Source organism: Anas platyrhynchos, chromosome 2, assembly GCF_047663525.1.
Source record: "Anas platyrhynchos isolate ZD024472 breed Pekin duck chromosome 2, IASCAAS_PekinDuck_T2T, whole genome shotgun sequence".
Classification (NCBI taxonomy): Eukaryota; Metazoa; Chordata; class Aves; order Anseriformes; family Anatidae; genus Anas; species Anas platyrhynchos.
In genome coordinates this window covers 78,540,288-78,556,710 of record NC_092588.1, presented here as the reverse complement: position 1 = coordinate 78,556,710, position 16,423 = coordinate 78,540,288, and the positions used below count along the sequence as shown (strand labels likewise).

Sequence of the window (16,423 nt, the reverse complement as noted above, 5' to 3'; positions counted from 1 at the left end):
GCTGTACATCAGTTTGATATCTCTTTCTAATCTCAATTTCTTTGCAAAATACATTTTTTTTTCCTAATGCAAATCTCCACAAGCTGTGAAGGAGATTCTGAACTAGCAACTGAGCATGACTGAAGCACAGAGAGATTTTCAGGAAGGTGGAATATTTAAAAAAATTGCAGGTTTCAGGGTTCATTTCAGACAAGAATAGAAGCTCCAGCACTTGGCATTGGTAGATCAGACTATGGAAATGTTTACTTATCACTTATGAGAGTCCTTATTTGTAACTTGATTTATTTAGACCACAAAAATTTGGAAGACAGTCCGTTTTGACTTTCTCCAACTATGATGGAGTCAGTGCCAAGAAACTTAGCAAAACTCAGCATACATTAAAGACTTTAAGAGATACCAGTGCTATAGGAAAAATGCCCTCCCAGCATGCTACTTTTAATACCCATCAGTTCTATATAAGTAAATCTTGGTTACATGGGCAGAGTTTATTTTGAAGGCAGGTTGTGAAGTAGCACACCCTGTACTCTCTCCCCCCTACTTTGGCATTTAAACACATTACCATTAAAGATTGGCCCCTTGATGAAGTTAGGTGGAGTCAAGTGAAGAAGCAAACTTAATAAGTGGGGCTTTCACTCCAGTGGGCCTGAATTCAAACCTGCAAAACTTTGGCCAGGCTCACAGTTGAGACTTTAATTAAATGGTGTTGGATATGAGAGCTAAGTGTGGAAACTCTGTCTTATATTATAGTACCTCATGTTGCCGAAAGAAATAGAGCCTTGCCGCTTGATTGAACAGACAGAGCTAAGTGAATAATTCGCAACAAATAATTAATCTAAATGTTTCTAAATGATTCTTACAGAATCTGATTATGGTTGAGAAAGATTCCTATTATTAATGCTATGGGACTCCCTTTCACAAGGGGAAAGTTTATTTATATAAGATTAATGGGTTGAGGTATAGACTTGCAAGTTCTTCCTGAGTCATCAGACCCAGAAAACATGTATTTTATATTAAGGTTAATACAATCTTCCAAGCAAAAGCATTTATGAGTGTGCTTTAACTGATGGCTTTATGATGACTGACATTCCAAAACCTCTTCTGCAAACACCTACGCTGGCATACTTTTATGCATAGGAGTAATCCTAATTAATTTGAGAAAATTACTCTTGTGCATGAATGTATTCATTAGTAGTTGAAACATCATGGTTTTAGTATGGTGAGTCTTGCAGATACAATCTTGATCTCATACATAAAAGTTCCCCACAGTGTCCCATCCTGTCTTTATGGCTACCCTAGTACTAGTAAATAAAATAGGCAAGTACCTAGGTTTTGCCCCTGAGGGCTTGTATCCACATGTCTAAATTCTCCTCCTTCCAAATAAGTGGCCTCATCTGTACTGCCTAGAGGGAAGAGTCCTTTGTCCATGCTGTCTCCTGAACCATGCCTGTGAGTTGCGTGAGAAAGCACTAGGTGACAGGGGATAGGCCATTTCAGGGAGCTTGTTCCTAGTTTAAGAGCATGGATGATCACACGACAGCTCTCTAGTCCATGCACTCGCTCTTTTACTTTGCAAGTACACGCTGTAACTTACATGAATATTTGTGTTTAAGATTGGATGATGGCCTGAAGAATTTCTTTTTAAAAATACCCTTGCAGTCTGTCACGAGAAAGCTATAGGCTAGGTTATAAAACTTCAGGAAAGTTACAGCTTTAAGGAGAGTGGCTAGCTTTTGAATAGAAGGTAGAGAAACTCATAGACAAAACAAAAATAAAATCTGTGAGCTGAAGACATAATAGTGAGTTTGAAAGGAAAATCTGTATCTTTAACAATTTCTAAATATTTAGATTCTCCTTTCCAGACATTGAGTTCTCAGGGCTGCTGCCTGAAATTGTAAATGCCTGCACATGTCACATCAGGGACTTGTCATCATCTCAATCTGAAACAAGTGCTTGCAATACATGATGTGATCACCTGGGATGTATTAGAGAGCTCAAAAAGTATTTGAGGTGAATTCTAGCCTGCCTGACTTCTCTTAGGGAGAAGCTAAATAGATATATCCCAGCTTTCAGATATTTAAGCTACTCTGCTTCATGGAGATTACTTAAATCAAATAATTAATTGTTAAGAGAAAAGCTACTTTCCTTACTAATCAAACTTCATCCTAAAGATGCATCTTAATGAATGGGCTAAGTCAACTCGTTGTGTGAGAGGGATTGCTCTTGAAAATTTATTTCTTGCCTAAAAGCTATGTGCTATGTTCCACCTGAAGGACTGCTGTTCTCTTCCTTAGTCTAGTTACCAGTCATGGAATATTCTTTCTGCTGTGATACACATAGAAAGAAGGTTCATGTTGGACTGTTCTGTAAAATCTTTCCATGAAATGCTAGAACTTTAGTGTTTGCTCCAGGAAAAGGTGAGTTAATATGTGTTTCCATGTACCCTGATAGTTGCCTTGCTTAATCAGTAGCAACAAGGATGTCTTTACTGACACTGAAAGCTTTCCCAAAGTATTGTTTCCACTGTTACTGATATGTTGCTTAACAGAACTAGCTTAAGCTTGCCATACCAAGTTTTTCATTGCTTGGATTGCATTGGTTGGTTATCTTTTTCTGTTAACTTTCCATATATAACTTAATTAGGTTGTGAATAATAGGATATGTTATCAGATGGTATGGCATTATTAACTTCAGTGAAGTGTTGTATGATGACCTGGACAATAATTTACACGTTTTTCATGTTTAACTGTCTCTGACCATTTTGGATGAAGGTAACTGCCAGCAAGTGTGATTGCAACTCCACTGCCAAAAAAGGTGTGTCTGTTTATGCCAGTGAGGTGCTTTACCGATGGTGTAAATGTAATAGCATGGTAATTACTGATTATAGATACAATTAGGATCAAACTATTGTACATACAGAATGCTTTTATTATGCTGGAAGCATATCTCTAGTCTTTTTGTATGAATAATGCTAACCAAGAGTACGATATTTCAGAGCTGGAAATTTGAGTAAAAAAATCACAGTGCTTTATTTCTGCAAGTAACTTGTGTTACATTCCTCATTAGCTGTGAGCAAGTTTTCTATTGCCCAAACTATTCAGGAATTATTTTGGCAAACAAAATCCCTTTTTAATGCTTCTGAGTGTGATTGCTAGTGGTATAAGAAAACTTGTGTGGTTTCTATTTTCTGATTAGATAATATATGGAATAAATTAATCTAATGCACATATAAATAATAGGGGAAGTGATAAATATACCAACAATACCTAGTTTTAAAGTTGTTTTTCTTATGTACCTGAGGGTTGAAATAAGTTTAGTCTGATCTTGTGGCAAAGCAAATATCTATAGAACTCAAACTGTTCACAGAGGTTTTCAGATTGAAATGGGCTTTTAGAAGCAAATGGTAATCCAGTGTTTTCCTACTCTGTGTAGGCCATACTTCATTCTGAAAGGTGTATGCAGTATGACACAACATGTTGTGACTCCACAGTAACCTGTTGCAATACATGTTGGTCAAAGTATGCAGTATTTCAGAGCTATGCATAATTTGTGATTGCAACAGTCACAAATAGGATACAAGTGATGGGAGCACATGAAACGTGCTTAGTGTTTCCATCTCATTCATAACTTTGACTCAGCAGTTCTAGCTGATTATTACTAGTTTCTCCAACAAGTTTGGATTGACCAAGGGAATTCACTTTAACTTATTCAAGTGGTTTCATTAACCTTGGCCTATGCGAAAGTGCCCTTTTAAATTGGATTCACTGAACTAATCTCAGTGTCTATGTTATTGTGTATTGCATCAAGCAACAAAATAAGCAAGAAACAAAGTGGTGAAAAACGTTATTTAAACTGGAAGTGAGGCAAAACTCATTAAAAAGAGAATATGCACCTTGCTTATTATAGGATTTGCTAATACTCGTAAGTTCTTCCAGCCAATTTTAATTTGTGCAAATGATTATTTATGAACAGTTATTATCAACAATGCTAATAGCTTCAGTACTACCATTAGCAGACATCTGGACTAATTAGCTGTTTTGAATTGATTTTTGTAATATTTGCAAGTTTTCTTAGTTTTATGGCCACCAAGCAAAATCTGTCCCACTGCCTAACACCAAAATCTGGTTCATAGCATAGGATTCTGGATTTGGAGATAAGGTTCAAACCAGAGTAAAAAGGTGGCTGAGAGGTTCTGCTTGCACCAATGAAAAGAACAGAGGATCAAAGCCTACATAAATGCATTCAGCATGTTTTCCCCAGTCACATGAAACTAATACTCTTTAGTAAAGTACAAATGGCTCACTTGAGAGTTCTGTACTGGAAGCGCTATATTTTGATGGTTCCAAGTGTTCTGGGGGGATGGTATACTTGTGTTGGTTCTCTTCTGTTTTTCTGAATGGAAAGAAACCACTCTGAGATCTACAGGCATATTTTTTTTCCTCCCAGACTGCGAAAAAGAAGAGAAAATATTAACCTGATTATATGCAGAAAATAGAAGGCAAGTTCATAGGAGCACAGAAAAGGATTCTGGAAGTTTTACAATGATATATTCAAAACAGTTTAAGGATGGCTATATTGTGAATTACTCTGCAAACTCCATGGGACCTTCCTCTGTCTGTTTGGGCAGTGTTGTACCATGTGTGAGCCCTATACAAGACTTAAAAATAAGTGTGAATGATAGTAATGGAGATAATATTGCTTCTTATAAATAATAATTAATGCTAATTAATGTTGACTCTGTATGTTGTGGCTTGGATGAAACTCTGGCAGGAATTGGCAGACATGCTGATATGAAATCTCCACCCACAAAGATCTGCTGAAAGAGCAGTATCTGGTATAAGGGGAGTTGCCCTTGTAAGTGCAAAGAATATAGGATTTTTCTAATTACTTTTATTTTCTTCAGAGAAATCAGGTTTGCAGCTTTAAAGTCCATCTGCACACACAGGTCTCTAGGAATTGCAGATGTGGAACAAATCTAAGATCAGATCATCTTCTTTTATGTCAGCTTATGAACAGTGTTTCATGTTAACTGAAAATAGCATGTGTAATATCATCTCTTCTTATTAAAAAAAGGTCCTTTTGTGTTATGTACATGTAGAGGCCAATGCATTTGTTCAGGACAGGTAATGCCCTTTGCTGAATGGGGTGGGAGCAGCTGAGCCATATTGCTGTGGCTGTACCACAAGATGCAGGAACTCATGCTACACAAACTAGTGCTGATAGGGAAGCTAACGCCTCCTCACTAGTCCCTGGTAAATCTGCATCTGCATGTGTGCGTGCACATATGCATAGTGTTTTTCTTCTGCCACTTCCCTCCCACTCTGTGATACCTTTCTTTCCACACTGCCCTCAAGCCTGGAGGTCAGTGCTACCACTTCTTTCCATATTTTTTTTCCTCTAGCAGTTGCTTTCCCTCTTTCCTGTGGAGGCGCAGCAGGAGCTGTTTGGCTGCCTTAATCTTTTCTTGGAAAGAAAGGGATAAGACTGGAAAAAATAGGTTGCTTATTTTTGCCTCCAGGCAAACTGTGTAGGGGGGACATTCTTTTTCTTGAGGGAGGAGATTTTTATTGCCAGGGAGGGAATTTCCCCTAACAGAGCAGTTTTACTTGAGCTCCCCTGAGACAAAGGAGTCAGGAGCCTGCACGCAGTAGCTGTTATGGAGGATCTGGGGCTGAATGACCAGTTGCTATCACAACACAGTTCAGTTGCCCAGAGGGAGAGAAAGGAGTTGTATGTGGCCTTGCAAACAAGAAGGAAAAGAAGTGGCAAGTTTTTACGGCCTTGTTGGGAGGAGCTGCGGGGTCCCTGATCCCTTGTTGCATGACCAGCAAACACCCTTGCTGAGAGCTGTAGACCAGGCCATTTGCTAGAGCAGCTCTATGATGCCAGCAACAGCCATGTAAGGGGTGTATGCTGGAGGAAAAACTTGGCCTGCGGAGCTGTATTAGCTGGTATTTCAAAGGTAAGACTCTGTTTTCTTGTTTGCTTCCCACTGACAGATCAGTTGTATGTTGAGATGACTTGACTTGACACACACCTCCCTAGCAAACACATTGATTCAACGTTTAAAGGATCATGTTTCTTTGTGGTGTGGAGTTATTTATGACAATATTTTTGATAGGCTGATGACACTATTGTGATGATCAAGAAAAAGCTGTGTATTTTTTCTGAGTATGTGTTAAACCAGTTCTGTCAAATATAGAACTAATAAGTACCAGTAATTGTTTAGACAATTGAAAGGGAGTAATTCCCCACAATTTTTGAAAACATTGTAGGTAATGATTTGATTGAATGTGTATGGAGACCTATACTTATCTCTGTATTTCTGAAGCTGAGTATAGGGTACTGTATTTGTATTTTTTCTGAGGCTGGAATCTGGATTTTTTTTTTTTTTTAATACAATCATAGAACTGTTTGGTTTAGAAGGGACCTTAAAGATCGTTTAGTTCAACCCTACCTGGCATGGGCAGGGACACCTCCTGCTAGACCAGGTTGCCCAAAGCCCCATCCAACCTGGCCTTGAACACCTCCAGGGATGGGACATCCACAGCTTCTCTGGGTGACCTCTTCACAGTGAAGAATTTTTTACTAATGTCTAGTGTAAACTTACCCTCTTTTAGTTTAAAACCATTACTCCTTGTGCTATCACTGTACTCCCTGACAAAGTGTCCCTCTCCAGCTGTCTTGTAGGCCCCTTAGGTACTGGATGCACTACAGAATATCTGCATAGAGTAGGTTAACTTAATTTTTTTTTCAGATTTCATCTACTAAACTGCTGTGGCAGGAGTGAATTGCTGGGATAACAAACATAGGTAACACCTTCCTTTCATTCTTTAATGAAGCTGGTAGGAAGATGGGCAGGGACCAGGGAGATGGCACAGATTCTGCCAGCTTAGTAGATGGTTATTGGCGGAAATCCTCACAGGACTGATTTTCTCAGGACTGATTTTCATTAATACTTTCATTAATGCATTCAGTGTAGAAGGCTGGAAATGGCTGATGATGTAATTACATAAAAATAGGCAGCATTGACCGTATAGATACGCTGTTCAGTTCTACCCATAAAGGGAGTGTGAGGACAGGAATAATAACAGTAGACTAAACACTTAATAGTTGAGGACTTCTGCCTTTAGTGGGTATTGTTGATCCCTAGAAGCCAATATGGCATGAGGTGAGAAGGAGCTAGGTGGAGAAAGATTTGGATTTGCTAATTACACTAGAAGCTAACAGTTATTCTGCAGTCAACTTGAGAAAAGCCAAATGGTAATAGACTGGTCATTAACGGATTAGGTTTGCAATTAAGAGGTTACTAAAAATGAGATTCTGTAATAACCTCCCAGGTGGAGTAGGAAGGACAGAAAACCGAACTGGAGCTTGATGAACACATGAGTGGTTCTTGTGACACAGAAGTTAACAGTATCAGAGGATAGCCTTATGACACAAGGCTAACCCAGACCTTACATCCGATGAAGGAGGCGTAGGTGGTTTATTTAGCTCTTCAGTGTGTACAGAAAGGGAAATTGTTGTAGGCATTGCTGATTAAAATTCTGAAATCAAATTTAATATTGAATGATGATGGTATACCATTTTATTCATCTTAACTTTCATTAATTTCACCATGTAAGACCTATTCTAGACTTCATGGAACTCATTATTTGTAATTGGTTTTGTGTCAACAGGCAGCAAGGATCAGAGTGTCTGCTATTAGTGACAGTTGGCTTAATTTAGTAATAGTACTTAGCAGTTATGTAGTACTTTAAATTTTCCAATCCCTGTTCAAATATTAGCCAATTAGTCATCACACCAATTGCTTTAAATATTATCAGGCCTTCTACAGAGATGGGTAAATAGCTGTTGTTATCCATATTTCAGAGATGAGGAAATCAAGACACAGATGGTCACATTACATCTCTGTGTATCTTTATATATAGGTATTTCGAAGGCACCTATCATCTCAAGTTAATAGACTTGTTAGACCTGATTCAGCATCCACTGAAGCCAATGGCAATCATACCAGCAACTTCAAAGGGCCCCCTTGCCTAATTGGACTAGCTTGTAAAGGCCAGCTTCCCAATATTTTCTAGCTAGTATAGCGCACTTTGAGATCAGACAATGAAAAGCATATCTGCTCCAGGGGTCAGTGCCCTTAGTGCTACTGTCTAGGACAAGCAGAAGCACTTGGAATTGATGTCTGATCAGTCACACAGTGAATGAGTCCCTGAGGTGAGACTGGTGGCTGGTTTCTGGTGGCTGAATTGAGTGGTCTGCTCTCTAGGAGCTTGCCAACATTTATAAACTGACAATGAGATTTTCAGAAGTTCCTAGGTAAGCATTTCTTGCTGTTTTTTGAAGGGCTACCCAGGTATTTTGACAGTTCCAATACATATTTTTGTCTGTTCAGGCATCCACGCAGCTTCTTAAAACCTGTTCCTATACTTCAGTGCTATGTGGCAATTAAAACTCAGATAAAAAGATCAATAGTGACTTGTCTGAAGACTCCAAGAGTTAGCAGCACATGTTATGTTGCTTTTTGACACCTGAGGTTCTTTTAAGAAGAAAAAGAAAAGATAAGAAATCCTAGCCTTAAGTGTAGTGCTGAAGGTTCCTAGAAATCCTTTCACTATGAAGTGGCAGTCTATCTTTGTAAGAAGTGACAGTATCTCTGTAATGTCAACTAAATGTGACATACCTCATAAAAATATGACCTGTTGTGTGCAGTCTTATGATTCAGCTGTGTTCCTTGGGAGATGGAAATAACCCTCTGCAGATTTAAGCATGTTGCCATATGTAATATTTCAGAGTCTTTATTTTTTGAACGTTTCTTATGCTTTGCATAAGAGCTGTTTCTGCAAATGTTCCTGCCCTTAAACTTGTTAGGATTTGTGACAGATAGCATAAAACAAGTGGAAGAGCATAAGGAAAATAGACTTTTATCAAAACATATGATCAGGAATTTTTCCTTTTTCTTTTCATGTTAATGTTTTCTTGACCCTGTTAGTCAATAATACAACTTTCCCCAAGCTTTGGAACATGAATGTAGATGTGGGAAAGAAATACAAAAAGTGTTTTCCTCCCTGTCCTGCCATGTGCTGCTAAATACATGCTTCTTTTGTCTACCTTCCCAGTGAGGGAAGCCAGTAGTAAGCACTCTGCTCTTTGGTGAATATCACAGTAACAAGAACAGTCTTCTCCCCGGGTCAAAGCCCAATGCTGTGCTCATAAATAACGTTTCTTATGTTTGTTACTTGTTTTTCAACAGCAGTTATGAAACGACGGACATTCTAAGGTAGACCCTTCCTTAGACTATGTAAGGGAAGAATGATGAGAAAAAGAAGTGTTCCTCCACATGCTGCAAGATGTCAGATGTTACTGGGGCATTGCATTCAAGCCCACGTGTTCACAGCAGTGCGAAGAGGTGAAAGGAACTGGAGAGATGAAGACTGCTGAATAAAACTCATGCTATCTGCTAGTGTGTTAGTGGCATGTGTTAAGTGTTAGGCTCAGCAACGTGTGATAGATCCTAATGTAATAACAAATGGCAGCTGTTGCACTCTGTCTCTGATTTCAGCTACAGTAGAGCATGAGGGGTTGTTTCTTTCTGTGTACTTTTTCCTTTTAAGAACTACTGCTCTGGTTAACTATGCCTTCCATATAATGCAATTTGAATGGTGCAGGATCTGTATGGCCCTTGGCACCAGTCTCCAGTGTGAGGGCAGAGTGAGGTCTGGATCTCCTCACCAGAACTGCTGCTGACTCTCCAGGGCAGCTGCATCCTCTGTCTCCCTGTACTTCGGGCTTAGGGACACTTTCCCTCTGGTTGGTGTTCAAGAGGGTTTTGTGTGGTAGAAATCCAAGCTGGTAGATGTTTTCCTTTCTATCTGATAGAAGAACCACAGCTGTGGTTTGGCATGCTGGCTCTCTTATTGGCTGCTTTACCACGTCTCTACCTGTTTTCCTTCTCCTAAACCCTGGAGGGGAGGTCTGTCCTCATCCTTTTAGGTCCATTCAATACTGAGACTCCTCCAGATGTTTTTACCTTCTCTCCTTATAACTTATACCCATGTAAATCACTCTTCTGAATGTCTTGAAAATAAGTTAGATTGATGTTTCATTTATTCATTCTTTTCATTTGCCCTTTTTTAGTCATGTGGGATTCATTTTTACATCCTTAAGTACTTCTCCCTTAGCAATACTGTTGATTTTTTCTTTAGAAAAAGGCTCTCCCTCCTACCACACAGATAAAATGTGTTAATCTATAATCTTTCTTTTCTTTTCTTTTTTTCTTTTTTTTTTTAAATCCAGGACAGTTCCCCTTTCCTTCTTGTGTTCCTGCCTCTGTGGTAAAAGATTAGTCCAGGCAGACCACCAGAAAGCAATTGTAGTGGTGTGACTATTTTTAATTTGGCAGTATTGCAGGCAACATAATCTTAGGGGGACAAAAACATGGCTTCAGTTTGTGACTAAGGTACGTGAGCTTCTGTGTTTTTTTTTTTTTTTAAATTTGACTTCTTTGTTCCCTCCATCCCTTTGTCTCAGCACATCATTTAACTCTGTACCCCAAATATCCAGCCTGCAACCGGTGGCTAATAAGGATTCACTTGTTTCACAGGGGGAGTAGGAAGTTCTAGAATGAAAGTGAAGTAGGTAGTTTCTTTTCCAAATGAAGAGGAGGTGCCCATCATCTGATCTTTCTAATGTTCAGTTTTATGTCATTGTCAAGTGTTGAAATAAGGACAATTTCTATTATGGGGCCAAGGTTGGGTCATGAATTGTAGGGAGATGTGTTTTTTTTTGTTTTGTTTTGTTTGTTCTTAAAGTCAGGTGAAGCTCCTATGGTGGAAAATTTGAAAGGTAGCAAAGTTTTTTTTTTTTTTTTTTTTTTTTTTTTAAGATCAGCTATTCCATATTGTGCAAAAACTGTAAATGGATAATTTCTAGGTTGGCCTGAAATGAAGCTTGCTAAGGGCAGTTTCAAGCTCTTTTCTGTAGTCAAGTGAACTTCTTATTAAGAAAATGAATAGGAGTTTATTGAAATTATTGGAGTCATTGGTTATTTCTTTTCTGGTAGTTCTTCAGTTCTGCTCCCCACATTGCCTGAAGTCATACCTAGATTTCATTAATCTATATATGCAGGGGTAAAAAATGAGATTATTGCTGTGCTAAAGATCATTATCTCCCTAGAATACAGGAAGAAAAAAAACACATACACACACTCTGAGATGTGCATACAGAAATAGAAAAAGATGACTGCATACTGTAAATTAGTGTAGATTAATTGAAGTCAATCAAACTGTTAATTTGATTTAGTCAAACTGCACTAATTTACACCAGCAGCTGAGATTTTGGCCCTTGCTGTTTTAATATTGTACTAATCTGTTTATAGCTTTCAAATATATGGAGCCAGTTGATTGCTAAACTGTTTATTGGGTGTGGTTCCAGGATTACAACAGTAATTATTTTACTGAAGCCCTTTATTTTCAAAAATGCATGTTTCAGATTTACATAATAGGACTAGACAATGACTAAGGGTCAAATTATACCAAGATTATTGCATACACTTACGCATGTGCTGTTTTTATGACTCAGAATGGAGCTTGTTTGTGTTCCACCTTTGGACAGAGGTGTCTTTGGGGAGGAGGGGGAGCATGGTAGAGCACAAGAATTACAAAAGAGTCCCAGCCTGGAGAATTCTGTGCCAAGACATGATGCTAGACGATAAAATATTACTTAAGTGTGAAGGTGGGGGACTTGGTTATGAAATGCCAAACGGTTTTCCACAACTGCTCCCTCAATGTGGTGTTTATTCCATTCTGAGAGCTAACTGAGGTCTTCAGTGCAGATTCTGACTTAGAAACATCTATCTTCTTCACCATTCAATCCCAAGTGCTGGTACAGGAGTATTCAGAGTAGTATTTTGGATGGTTTTTGCCTGGAATTACCCCTTCTCAGCACCTTTCCCTGCGCAAAAGGACTGTGCTAAGGACACTGTGATGAACAAGCTTTGAAATTGTTTTTATTCCTTTTCCTGTGGTGTGCTTCATGGAAGAGTTTGTATCTAGTTTGCCCTGTCAGTCCAAATGCTCCTTCTTGCATGGCTAATGGACTTTGGTCCTCTCCTTCCCTTCAGAGCCTGTCAATCCATGAGCCAGTTACAACTAGGTTCAATAGGTGCTGGTGGTGGTGAGGATGCTTTCCTGTAGGCTGGGTGCTAGAATGAACCTGTTCAGTCTGTCTGCTCATAGGATCTCCAGTCTGAAGGTGAAAGGCTTCAGACTCTTATCTCTTGAGTTGAGCAGCCTCTCTCTTGTCTCCTTGGTGTTTATAATACTTACCTTAATGAAACAGATGATCATCTGCTTGCTGTCATCAAATGTTCAAAATGACAGGGTTGTTGGAGAGTTTAAGACTGCAAGATTTGCTTTCTTGCAACCAGAAAAGAAATTAATGGAAACATTGCTCCAATAATCCCCAGCCTTGACCTCTTCAATGCATCCTCAAAACTAAACACACATAAATAATTATCTAGGTTTTGTAAACAGAGCTAAGTAGACAGCTACAATGCTCCTCTGGATCACTAATTTTGACAGCGCCTCTTAAAAAAAAAAAAAAAAAAAAAGGTTGGTGAAGCAACCTTACTGTAACTCTTACAAGTTTGCAAAATTACCTCAATCTTCATAACTGCTTGTTAAAGGATTTTCTAAAAAGAGCAGCAACACCTGGAGACTCATTTATCACTGTCTCTGCCTACTGGCGATCCCACCTACACACTGAAGAATGACTGCTAACATAATATTTATGCAATAAACCGGCTGAAATATGTAAAAAGAAAAGCATTCTGTAGGCATGGTAAAGATTAAAGAAGTATTTGAAGTCATTGGTTATTTTTTTGCTGCTTGATAAACAGGGAGGATTCTTTTGGTTTCATGGCACAATTCTCTTTATGAGAATAACTTTTCAGTATCCATTCTGGCACAGCAATCCTACCTAAGACTAAGCAGGATCTAGTATTGTGCATTACATTTTTCTCCCTATCTTCATACCTTTTAGCTAGTCTGTTGTGTTCTGCAACTCAAACCTATGGAACAGGGCTGTTTTGAAAATTTTCCTTAATGATGCCCAAAGGCCTCCGTTTTGCAAAGACCAGCCTGATAATTCCTAGACCTTGAACTTCTCCTCTAACTGAAAAAATGCCACAAAGACTCCACCTAAAGCTCAGATGTTTAAAATGTCCAGTAATAGAGGTGCAAGGCTTATAGAGGAAGAAAAGCCACAGGCAGAACTGGAGCCCTGAAGGTGCATTAGTAAGCACAGGTTCAGTCTAAAACCTGTTGAGTTGAGTGGGATGATCTTGTGTTAGCTTCAGTCAGTCCAACAGCTTTGGTCATAAGTGACAATTGGGTCTGTAAAGAAAGTATTTCTGACTTTGCAACTGCAGGCACGAGAGCTCTCTTCTTAGACACTGTACATTGAAATTCAGAAATGGCCATGGTAACTAAACTCTATATTATATCTCCAGGTCATCAACTCAAAGGGCTCTTATTTAAGAAACCATTAGTGGTAGTATGAATATACAGTATCTCTGTTGGCCAGTATAAATGGAGAGGACTATCACTTGAGATCATACTGGTCAGCCAAAGTTATGTTGGTCAGTCTAAATAAAAAGAATAATCTCTTTAGATCTAGGAGGCTTTTAACTACTGGACTATCATTTTAAAATGATTTATACAAATTTTGTTCGTTCATACATTCATGTACAGTTCAGGTAACTGAATTGTACAAAGGTCAATATCTCTATATACACACGCACTGTTGGTCAGTGAAAAATAGCTGTGCCAAAGGAAAAGGAACAGAACCATAAACATTGAATAGAGAGAGGGTCCCTGTGGCCTTATGGTAGTGCTAGTGACTGACCATGCAGCAGCTATGTGAATATGTTGTAGTTAGCAAGAACACTTGTTTTTTCTTTTGTATGTATCCTCCCTCTCCCTGTCCACCAGCTTTGTTTAAAAACAAAGCAAATGAACAACACCAAAAAAAAAAAAAGTGAAAAACCTCCCAGGGCAATTGTGGTGTAGTGCTGTACAAAAGTAACATGTTAGATCTCTCCAGTACTGCTGCATCAAGGCTTTAACCAGGGATGTTTTGCCCTTTAGTTTTGTTACTTTAGCAGTGTCTGTTAGTGAAGAACATCATCAAGTCATCAGTTCATATGAGTAAGTGGCTGGGAAATTTTTCTTCAGAAAAAAGCCTCGCAGGTTATAGCGGATCACAAGTGTGAACATGAGTTGGGAATGTTGTATTTAAGAAAATAATAATAAAAAAAAATTGCCAACCTGGGCCATACAGGAATATAGCTGACAAGACACATGAAGTAATCCTGCTTCACTCAGTGCTGATAAGGCATCAGCTGGAGCACTGGATCTGATTTTGGGCTGCGCCCTTCTAATAGGATGTGAGCTCACTGGAGAGAATCTAAAATGAACAACAGAATGATCGAAAGTCTGGAAAAGTCTAATAGTAAGGAGATTTAATGTTTGTTTTTCTCCAAAGAATGATGGATTTTAGGAAGGCTGTGAGTGTTCAAACATAAAAAGCTCTAGCAAAAAGGGGACTAATTGGAAGATAATAGTGTAGGATTATACTACATACAGTTAAACTTTATATCATGTTAACTCCCTCTAATTGCAATTAGATAATAGGTTGTGTATTGAGGAATACCTTCTAATGATAAAGATAGTGATTGCCTGGAGAGGTAGTAAAATTTCTGTAACTTGTAGTCTCTTAGAAAATGTGGATAAGCATCTTTGAGTCATGTAGGAGTAGGTGATTCTGCCTTGGAGCACCAAAATAAAAAGATTACATCCTTTTTAGTGGTGTTTTTCCTATTGTTTTATGAGGAAGGGATAACAGCAGAGAAGATAAGGCAGCTGAAGACCTTGTAAAAATTTTAAGGTGAAATTATAACACAGTACTGTGTATATATCTTCATGTAACAAGATGGCAGTCCACATACAGCAGTTTCCACTGTCTGTATGGGCTGGCAAAAGAGGAGAATCACTGTTAGGGTGGTACCTGCACAGTACAGAAACAGTGGTGTAGATTAATCCCAGAATATTGCAGCTTGACAGTTTGATCTAGAGCATCTCTGTGATGTAACTCAGTATTTTCTTTTTCCCTATAAGAAAATAGGTAAGAATAATTGAAACTGGTAGAGAAGAAGATGATTAGGTACAGGCTATATCTTGTGCATAAGATTCCACTTGCAAATGCTACCAGGAATTTGTGTCAAGAGCATAAAAACCATCAATCTAATGTTTAATGTCAGGAGATAAAGGAAAACCAGAACTTGAAACTAAGCAACCTCCCTGGCAGTTGGCATTTAGTGGAGATTGCTACTTGGAAGTTTACCCTTGCTTTTTTTTCTTTTCTTTCTGGGGGTGGAGGAAAAAGGTGGTAAAAGTTAGGTTTTGATTAAAATAGGATTAGACTGAGAGTTGGCTCTCTCTGGAAATGTTCATGTTTACCTAAAAATACCAGAGATCTGACAATAACAGCAAGTTGACTTAACATTGGAAATGTTATTTCAGGACTGTATTGTAAATCCTTGAGGGATGTGAGGGAAGGTACTCCATACCCTGTTCTTCCTGCAAGTTGAGATACCTGGCCAGATGTTACTCTCCTGTGAGGAACCACTTTCTGGCAGGAAACGAGATTGGTTGTTACAAGAGAGGGAGCCAGTCTATTAAATAAAGTAAAACACATGATTAAGAAAGAGCAGATAATTCTGATGTGGCTTATTTGGAAGAAAAAAGGTTGTTCCTACAGCTGTGTTTTTTTGAGACAGTAAAATATGCACAGTAGTTCGCACTTTTCAACAAAAAATTGCGCAGAGATAAATGAGCTGTCTGACTTTTGAAGCTTTGAAATCATTAACATGCACTACTGCCAGCGGGGAATGACTGGGTATCATTTTCAGTTCTACAGTTTGTGCTGAAGAGATGTATTTGCCTAGCGTAACAGAAAATGTTAGGTGCATCATGCCTATTGCATGTGACTCTTTGATGGGTTGACCACAGCCAACCCTGCCTCTTGCTCTCTCCTGTCACCTTTGCAATAGTGAGAAAACAACCTGAAAAGACTTATTAAAATGTCATTATGACACTTTTTCATAATTTTGTCGTCATGACATAATGACAAAAATGTCATTAGATGTTGAATTTAGCGATATGGTTTAGTGGAGGACTTGTTAGTGTTAGGTCAGAGGCTGGACTTGATGATCTTGAGGTCTCTTCCAACCTAGACAATTCTGTGATTTTGTGATTATCTCAATCAATAAGGAAAGCCAAAAGCTGAGCATTTGAATTAAAGCAAAATGATAAATTAATTCACTACTTCCTGTTGGGAGGTGGATCTCCAGCCTCTTCCT

The 16,423-nt window shown here is 38.6% G+C and overlaps 1 long non-coding RNA gene across 4 annotated transcripts in view; it reads left to right on the top strand.

The window, feature by feature from the left end:
* The first annotated feature begins 2,031 nt into the window (after positions 1-2,031).
* Positions 2,032-16,423, top strand: part of LOC106018104 (uncharacterized) — a 41,995-nt gene continuing 27,603 nt past the window's right edge. For 3 of the 4 annotated variants that reach the window (XR_011807729.1, XR_001191981.5, XR_002403653.4), the window contains exon 1: positions 2,032-2,414. This is a non-coding gene — a long non-coding RNA (uncharacterized lncRNA). The remainder of the gene's footprint in view (positions 2,415-16,423) is intronic. The other variant, XR_001191982.5, reaches the window with a different exon arrangement.